Source organism: Leuciscus leuciscus, assembly GCF_965113295.1.
Source record: "Leuciscus leuciscus genome assembly, chromosome: 23".
In the NCBI taxonomy this organism is placed as follows: Eukaryota; Metazoa; Chordata; class Actinopteri; order Cypriniformes; family Leuciscidae; genus Leuciscus; species Leuciscus leuciscus.
In genome coordinates this window covers 29,035,095-29,044,358 of record NC_138747.1, presented here as the reverse complement: position 1 = coordinate 29,044,358, position 9,264 = coordinate 29,035,095, and positions in this window count along the sequence as shown.

The following is a 9,264-nucleotide window of genomic DNA, read 5'->3' as shown; positions in this document are numbered from 1 at the left end:
AGTCAAATCACCTTCATTTATATAGCGCTTGATACTATACAGATTGTTTTAAAGCGGCATCCCTGTAGTAAACAGGAAAATAACAGAATCAGTAAACCAAACAGAATTCAATTCTGTTCTAGCTCTAAAAAAACATTCATGAGTTGACTTGTTCTTATACTCTTTGTTTTGGATAGGAAATAACACACTTGCTGAGAGCTCTGAGCTGGAGACTTGACCCGAAGCCAGAAGTCCAACACCAACCTGACAGAAACTCAGAGCCTGTCCACGTCTGAGCAGGTTTGGGAAGGTTGGGAAAACACACCCCTTTTACTGTGTTTTAGTTTACCGACCTCCTGGTCCTGCACGTACATTTCTTGATGATTTCTCTGAGTTTTTAACGTCTATCATCAAACTAGATCGCGTTTTAGTCCTTGGGGACTTTAATTTGCATATTGACGATCCCTCTTGTTCGACTGCAGCTGAACTGTTGACTATTATGGACTCTTTCAATTTGTACAGCATGTATCTGGCCCCACGCATAAAAAAGGCCACACGTTAGGTTTGGTTTTCTCTTGTGGCCTAAACATTGATAAACTGAGTGTTGAAGAATTTCAAATTAGTGACCATTGTTGTATTTCTTTTAATTTGTCACTTACCATGATGCCTACTGTCTGTAATGTTGTAACACAAAAACGCATCATTAGTGAGACAACACTTAGTGATTTCTCTGCCTCTTTTGACTCTCGCTCTATTGTTGAATGTGATGATGTTGATTCATTTGTGCAAAGTTTCAACAACCACTGTCTTTCCGTTTTGGATATGGTAGCGCCTGTTAAAAAGATGATAACATTTGTAGTTTTAGGAGAAAATGACAGAGCGTCTGTGGAAAAGCCACTAAATTAGAGGTACACAGACTCCATTTAAAAGACATGATGCTGGATCTGAATGAATTGATAAAGCAGGCTCGCTCAGCTTATTTTTCTAATCTTGTGTCAGGAAATAAGAAAAATCCAAAAGTCTTGTTTGACACCATTGAAAATCTTACTGCACCTTCGGCTCCTCTTGTGCCTGTGTACACACATGAGGACTGTAACAACTTTTTGTCGACTGAGCAGAATGTGTTTATTTTGTTTATTTTGTTTAACGTGTTTATATTTTATTTAACATTTGTATCTCTTGAATTGAAATGTTGCATGTATAATAAAAATTTTATAATAAAATTTGTAATAAATGTTAAAGAAAATCGTAAATGGACTTTTTCAGTTGGACTTGTTTTGGGATCCTTTATTAATTTGGATGTATTTTTTTATTATTAATATGTAACAATAACAAATACAAAACAAGACAAAACAGTAACAAACAATAATAGAATACAAATTAAATGAAAATAATATCACAGGCAGACATTTATGTATATTGTGACATTTGTTAAACGCTATTTATGATGGTTTATTTGTCCATCCTTGGTTGTCAGTGATATATTGACTCACTCACTCACTCATCGCCATCTACTGGTGTAATGATGGAACAGAGAGGAGAAGAAATCAGGAAAGGACTCTGAAATATGAGTGTTTTTGGTGCTAAACAGACACTGAAGAGGACATAACTGGACAACACTATTATATCACATAATAAACTATTATCTTAAGTCATTAGTGCAGTTCATGATAAGAATCATATTAATAAAAATAAGAGTTACACAACTGGCTACTCGTGCCCACACACAGATTGGCATTGGAGGAGTTTCACTTTTATATTTTATACACTTTTTTTTATATTTAGTTTCAACAAAATATCCCTACAAAGATGACAGTATCGGAAATCCTTTTCCTTCTAGAACCATTTTTTGGTCCCCATGAGGAAAACAGCTTAAAGGCGTGGTATAATGGCCTTTTCACAAGATGTAAAATAAGTCTCTGATGTCCCCAGAGTGTGTATGTGACGTTTTAGCTCAAAACTCCCCACAGATATATTTAGATAGCATGTTAAAGTCAAAAACCAAGCGGCAACCTCCCTGTCCCAATTCGCCTACTTATACTCCGCCCTAAAAGTATGTACTCTTTTTGTGAAGAAAAAGTACATACTTTTGAGTGTGTAGCAAAAGAGTAGGCAAGCTTTGGGACATACTACTTCGTCATCTTTAACGGACAGATCTGTGTCGCGTGCGTCCTGTCACCGTAAACTGCCCTGTCAATCATCTTGTCACAGTTAAAATCCTCCATTCAATCTAATTTAATTTCTTATCGTTTCGGAGAGAAATGCAGTTGCACGTTGATCTGCCAGTCGTGGGTCTTTCATGCGGAGACTCTCCTCATGTGTTTGCAATTTGAATATAATGATGCATTTAAAAGTTAATGGCTAAACGTATCTTTACAAAAGTTCACAATGCCGCTGCAGATGCAATATAATGTGGACAACATTGAAAAAATACATTTTCGTCAGGTTAGATACTGATAATTAATTACTCAAACCCCTTTATCTAAACCTCTCTACATAACCGCCGGACTCGCGCGTCCTCCATGTCTGTAGTTTTTTTAACACTTTTCACTCGTGTTTGTAGTTCTAACCGAATCCTCGTCCAACGCGCGATGGGTTGTGGGTAATATTAGCCGTGCGCATCGATCTGCACTTCGGATTCTGACCGGAAATAGTAGACCATCCGGGTATCTTTGGAACACTCATTTCAACATACTACGATTTGGGACGTACTAATTCTATTTTCGAATACTTTTTAGGACGGATAGTATGTGAATTGGGACGCACCGGAGGACTTTTGACCTGATTACGCACCGCATTATGGGGACATTTGGGTTTATGAGGACAGAGGCCATGGGGGGAGTAAATTGCATTATCAAATAGATGAGCAAACATTTACTAAAATGTTGTGCGTGTTCGTGTAATATTACAGATTGTTGCAACATACACATGTGGACGGAAGACAGCTCGCTGGCCCATGGCTATCTTCTTCAACATTATTGATGATGTCTCGGCCTACAATTCTTTCGTTCTGTGGAGGGAGATCAATCCCACCTGGGGACAGGCCAAAAGCTACCGAAGGAGGCTTTTTCTGGAGGAGCTGGGGGAAGCGCTGGTGTACCCCTTTATGTTACTATCTGTTGCATCTGAAGCAATGTGTAAAATAATTAGGCTACAGTTTGAATGTAAATAGTTACAATTATATTTATTTATGGGTATTTCGATTTTTATTCTTCTTTTTCTTCAATTTACTGATCAATTTACTGTTTGATAATTATTGTTTGCTCTTATTTTAGCATAATATGAGTTCCTGATATCTGTTGCATATGCAACAATAAATTAAATAATTACAGTTTGTATGTATATAGTTAAAATAATATTTATTATTATTATTACATTTTTATTCCTCTTCTTTAACCTACAGTTTTATAATGATTGTTTGCTGTTATTATGTTATTTTATTATGTTTTGCTGTTAGATCATAATTGCTGATTTCCCTTCTGAAGTTTTGAATTACCATTTATAGAATTAAAATGAAAAAAAAACCCAATTAATTACAAAATGTCTGTATAAAGTGTTTTGAATGATCACTATCCATCCCTTATTTTGTTAGATTTTTTTTAAATGATCAAATACTGAGTAACAAAAATGTTTGCATTGTGTTCCCTTTCTAACCAAATGTTATTGTTTGATTGTAACCATAATGCAAAACCTGATACTTATCTAAAAAAAAATAATCAAAAAGTAGTCTTTTAGAATATCTAAATATATATCTAAATAAAAAAACGAGATGGAGAAATCATGTCTAAAAAACCAATGGGAATCAAAAAGCCTCTCTAAGTGTTTCTCACTTGAAAATTTATTTTTTAAAGGCCTGCACTCTATTTTAGTGTGAAATGTTGCATTTATAAAAAAAAAAATATATATATATATATAGGCTATATATATATTAATTCTAAAGGGAAAAAAAGCTCATACAATTTTTGTAATTAATGCAAAGTAACATAAAAACCTTTAAAAAATCTAAATAATTATTGATTATATTATAATATAATTTAAAAAATATTATTGCACAAAAATATATTACATTGGTTTTCCTTGGAGGAAAAAAGTAAAATGTTAAGGCTTCGGTCACTTTAGACCGGGAAGAAGCCAAGTGTGACCCCTAAACGAAGAAGCCCAGAGGGTTAACCCTTCAGGTGCTCTTCGTCATTTCTGACCGGAAAATATTCTGTTTTGAATTTTTAAAAATCACAGCTTCATCGGAATGTTACGAAACTTGGTGACTTTTATGGCATTAGATATGTGGGAAAAAGTTGAGGTCATGATCCGAGCATGCTAAGTGGTCGTACAAACAAACACACACACACACACATACAAACACACACCAATGAATTGTGATAAAAAAAAATCTGTTTTGAATTTTTTTAAATCACAGCTTCATCGGAACGAAACTTGGTTACTTTTATGCCATTAGGAATGTGAACACACACAAAATGTAGGGCATGATTCGAGCAGGTTAAGTGGTTGTAAAAAAAAAATAGTAACACTTTTGGTCTTTGGTCAAAAATGACTGACCATAGGAAATGAATGGGAAATTGACAAAAACACAAAAATTCTCTACAAATCGGCCACGATGCAGAAAAAAAAGTGCTCGGCAATCAAGGGGTCAAACTCTAAAACATCAATAGTGAAAAACATAACAATTAATAATTATAATTAATATATATATATATATATATATATATATATATATATATATATATATATATATATAATTAATATAATAATAATTAAAATAATTTAAATGATAATTAATATAATGTTTACAAATAATAATAATAATAATATAATTAAACCTCTGAAGAAAAAAAAAACCCACACCGGTCAACAGTATCCTATAAGAAATTAATTAATCTCAATTAATCACAATTAAGTGTCCAATAGCGACACCATTTGATTTGACAGCTTCAAAAGAGCTTGCAGAGTCGTTTACCATTACTTACATTAACCCGTACAATTTGTATTATGCATTTCCTGAACATGTACTTGCTAACTAATCAAACACTTTATTTGACCAAACTACTTATCTATAAAACACAATCGGTATTCCGACCTTTTGATTTTGATATGCACGAGGGAGAGAGAGAGCAATACAGCGCTCGTGTTGTTTGAAGACTGTGAGAGTGCGCGCGCGGCCGGCTCTCTCTCTCTCTCTCTCTCTCTCTCTCTCTCTCTCTCTCTCATATGCGCCCTGTCCACTGATCTAAATAATTCGTTGTTTCGACGTCTAATTTGTTCCCTCGTTTTGATTTAACGAATTACAACGTGGCCACAATATAGTAAAACGAGGGAACAAATTAGTAAAACGTTCTGAGGTATTAATTCGTGGCCAATATTCACCTGAATATTCACCAATTTAAAAAAATATATAGCCTAGGTCTTTAGCATTCACTATTTAAAGGAACACCTGTGAAGATAGCTCTTCAGTGAAGGCCGACTAGTGTTCACAGCTTTTTATTCCTTTTGCAAAGAAATTGCCGTTTTTACATTTTTTTAATAAGCAGGAAAAATGTCCGACTTTAAACAAATAGCCTGTCAGAAACAGGGGTACAGTAGGAGTTCATTTCTGTCCCCCCAAAAATGCTTAGGATTTAAGGTAAGGTTAGGTAAGGACCTACCAAATGCTTAGGATGTTTGCGTTGTAAGAATGTTCAGGGAGACTTTAGATTTATAAACGGTGTCTCATTAGGCATTGTTTTCTCAGTCAAATCATAAAATGTCCTATTGATTCGCTCACTAGGATATACCAATATGGCAGAGCAGTGTCCAGGAGCCAGTGTCCGTGTCAGTGGACGGGGCCATAGAGATCCATATAAGGCTAGATGTCTTAAGGCGGAGTCTCGAACGGCATCACACCGGCGGCCATCTTGTCACAGGGAAGCTTTCTCGCGAGCTCTGTGTTTTTTATTTTTATTTTTTTTTATTTTTTATTATTATTTCTTTTTTCAATTTACAATATGTCATATAAACTTGAACTTAAATTTACATCAAGAACTCGTTTGAGGAAAAAATCGCATTTAAAACAGTACAACTCACATATCAAGTAAGAAAAAATAATAATAATAAAAAATAAAATAAAATAAAAAATAAAATAAATAAATAATTACAGGGGGGGACAAAACAACATAGTGCTTCAAGCGTGTTTAAGAACATAGGATTGTAAACTCAAAGAGCAAGAGACTCTGACATTGTTTCATATAACTCATTTATGGACTGGTTTTCTTCCGATAACACCTTTAGAGATGCTATAATTTTTAATTTCATTCTTAAAACAGTTTATGTTGGGCTTGCTGTTGTTCCACTTATTTTTGTGTATATGATACTTTTCCATAATGAAAATAATGTTCACCATTTTAGATACCTTTTTTGACACACCATCCATATATATCGTCACTTGAAATTTGATAAACAAAGAGTTGTTGATCCCAATATTTAACCATCGATAAACATCCTTCCAAAACCCCATTGTGACTGAACAAGAGAAAAAAAGGTGTTCAATTGTTTCGTGTTCTGTCATACAAAAAACACACGGATTAACTTCAAAATTGAACCTTTTCCTTAGGGTTTCAGCAGCAGGATAAATATTATTTATTAATTTGAACTGAATTTCTTTTACCTTGGGTGAAATTGGCCATTTAAGATAGCTACAACTAGTCTTTGTTAATGTAACTTGATGATCTGTTATCTGTATTTTCGTTGGCTTTTTGATATCATAGCATAGTTTTTCTTTAAACTCACTTCCAAGTATTTTGTTATTACATTTTCTTTCTCCAAATTTCAATTCACCAATTTTTAATTCAGGAAGTTTAACAGTCACATTTGAATTTGTGAGGATACTTTTAATCATGAATTTTAAGGGAAGTGGAATAGCTCTACTGATTTGGTTAAATTCTCTATAAGAGCATTTCAAATTAAACTTATCGACAAAGGAATTAAACTGCAACAGACTGCCATTTTTATCCATCAAGTCCGTAACATATAGAACATTTTTATCGTACCATTCTTGTTTAAATAGTGTCTTTCTGTTCATTAATATGGTTCTATTATTCCACAAAAAAGATTACTGTGTCATCTGCAAATTGGCTTATTCGATATTCGTAATCGAAAATGGTGATTCCTTTAATTTGAGGGTGATTTACGATTAGATATGCTAGCATTTGTGTACATAAAATAAATAATTTCGGTGAAATAGGACAACCTTGTCTAATACCACGCGAAATCTTAATTTTTGGTGGTGTCATTCCAGGGTTGAGGCAGATGTAACTATAAATATCATTATAAAACATTTTTATGATTTTGCAGAACCCTTCTCCAAATCCGAATTTTTTGAGCACCGTAAACATGAAATCATGTTCCACAGTGTCGAAAGCTTTGAATGTTTGAAATCTGATTGAATGAATGATTGGTAGTCAATCATATCTAGAATCAGTCGAATATGATTGTGAATATATCTTCCCTTTATAAAAGCTGATTGATAGGCTACTCTTCGATAAGTTTTCCAATTACATGCTTTAAGTGATTTGCGTACACTAAAGCAAGAAGTTTATAATCGCTACATAATAAGGTTATTGGTCTCCAGTTGTCTAGCATAAACAAATCTTTTTGAGGTTTTGGTAATAAAGTTATCAATCCTGTTTTCATAGTAGGGGACAAACATCCTTCCTTAATACATTCCAAAAAAGCTTTATATAGTAACTTTTTAATATCTGCCCAAAAATGTTTTAGGAATTCAGATGTTAACCCATCTATTCCTGGGGATTTACCGTTTTTCATTTGTTTTAAAGCAGTTTCAATTTCTATTATAGTTAATTCTTCTTCGAGTATGTGTTTGTCTTCCACATCCAATTTTTTAATGTTTTCATCGATTTTTTCAAATAAAAAGTCACAATCTGATTTGTTAAATTTTGATTTATATATGTTACCATAAAAGAGACTAAAAAGGCATGGATGACTGACAACTTCCTTCAGCTAAACAGCTCCAAAACTGAGGGTCTCCTCATTGGGACCCCACATCAACTCCGATCCTCCCCTCTGACCGTTTACTCATTTGCTGGCCATGACATTTCTCTCACATCCTCTATAACAAACCTGGGGGTTCGATTTGACCCCCATCTATCATTTAACACTCATATTCAATTTATCTGTAAGACTGCATTCTTTCACCTCCGGAACATCTCTAAACTCCGCCCCTCCCTCTCCCTTTCTGATGCAGAGAAGCTGGTTCATGCCTTTGTCTCCTCCAGGCTCGACTACTGCAATGCACTCCTCATTGGGATCCCTGGCAGGAGCCTGCAGTACATTCAGAACTGCGCTGCCAGGGTCCTGATGAGGGTGCGTAAATCTGAGCACATCACACCAATCCTCCATAAACTTCACTGGCTTCCTGTTAGGTTCAGGATTGAGTATAAGATCTGTCTCCTGACCTATCAGTGTGTCTATGGCAGCGCACCAGTGTACCTCCAAGAACTCATTAATAGGCAAAACACAACCCGACATCTCCGTTCCTCTGACACCCACCAACTCCAGGTTCCCAAGTCCAAACTCCGCACTATGGGAGATAGGGCCTTCCAGGTGGCTGCACCTCGACTGTGGAATGCCCTCCCCAACCACCTAAGGGCGCCACAATCTATAGAGGTTTTTAAAAATAATTTAAAGACTCACTTATTTTGTATTGCATTTTCTTAATATAATTTTGTTTCTAGCTGTTTTTGACTGTTTTTATGTTCAGTGTTTTTAACTATGCACCTGTAGCACTTTGAGATGTGTTCTTCACGTGTAAAGTGCAATACAAATAAAATGTATTATTATTATTATTATTAATTTCATCTTGGACTAATTTCTGATCTTCCATTGTTATACCATTTATCATAATTATTTTTATTAATTTTTTTCTTACTTTGTCTTTGTTTTTCAAGTCCGAAGAAATAAGTTGAACTTTTTTCACCCTTTTCAATCCATCTAGCTCTTGATCGAACATAAGCTCCATTTGCCTTTGTTGTGTACATGTCATCTAATTGGGACTGCAATAACTTTAATTCAGTAGGGTGATATCAGCTAAATTGGGCCACTTTTTGGTAAATCGTTTGGGACAATAATACAATACCATATATGTCTTTTCCATGTGTTTTTATGATTAATAATGACTGTTTTTGATAATTTTGTGCTAAAATTATGTAATAAAATATAATTATTTATGCCCTACAGTTCTTGAAACATTAGCTGTGCCAACTTTTTTTGCATGAG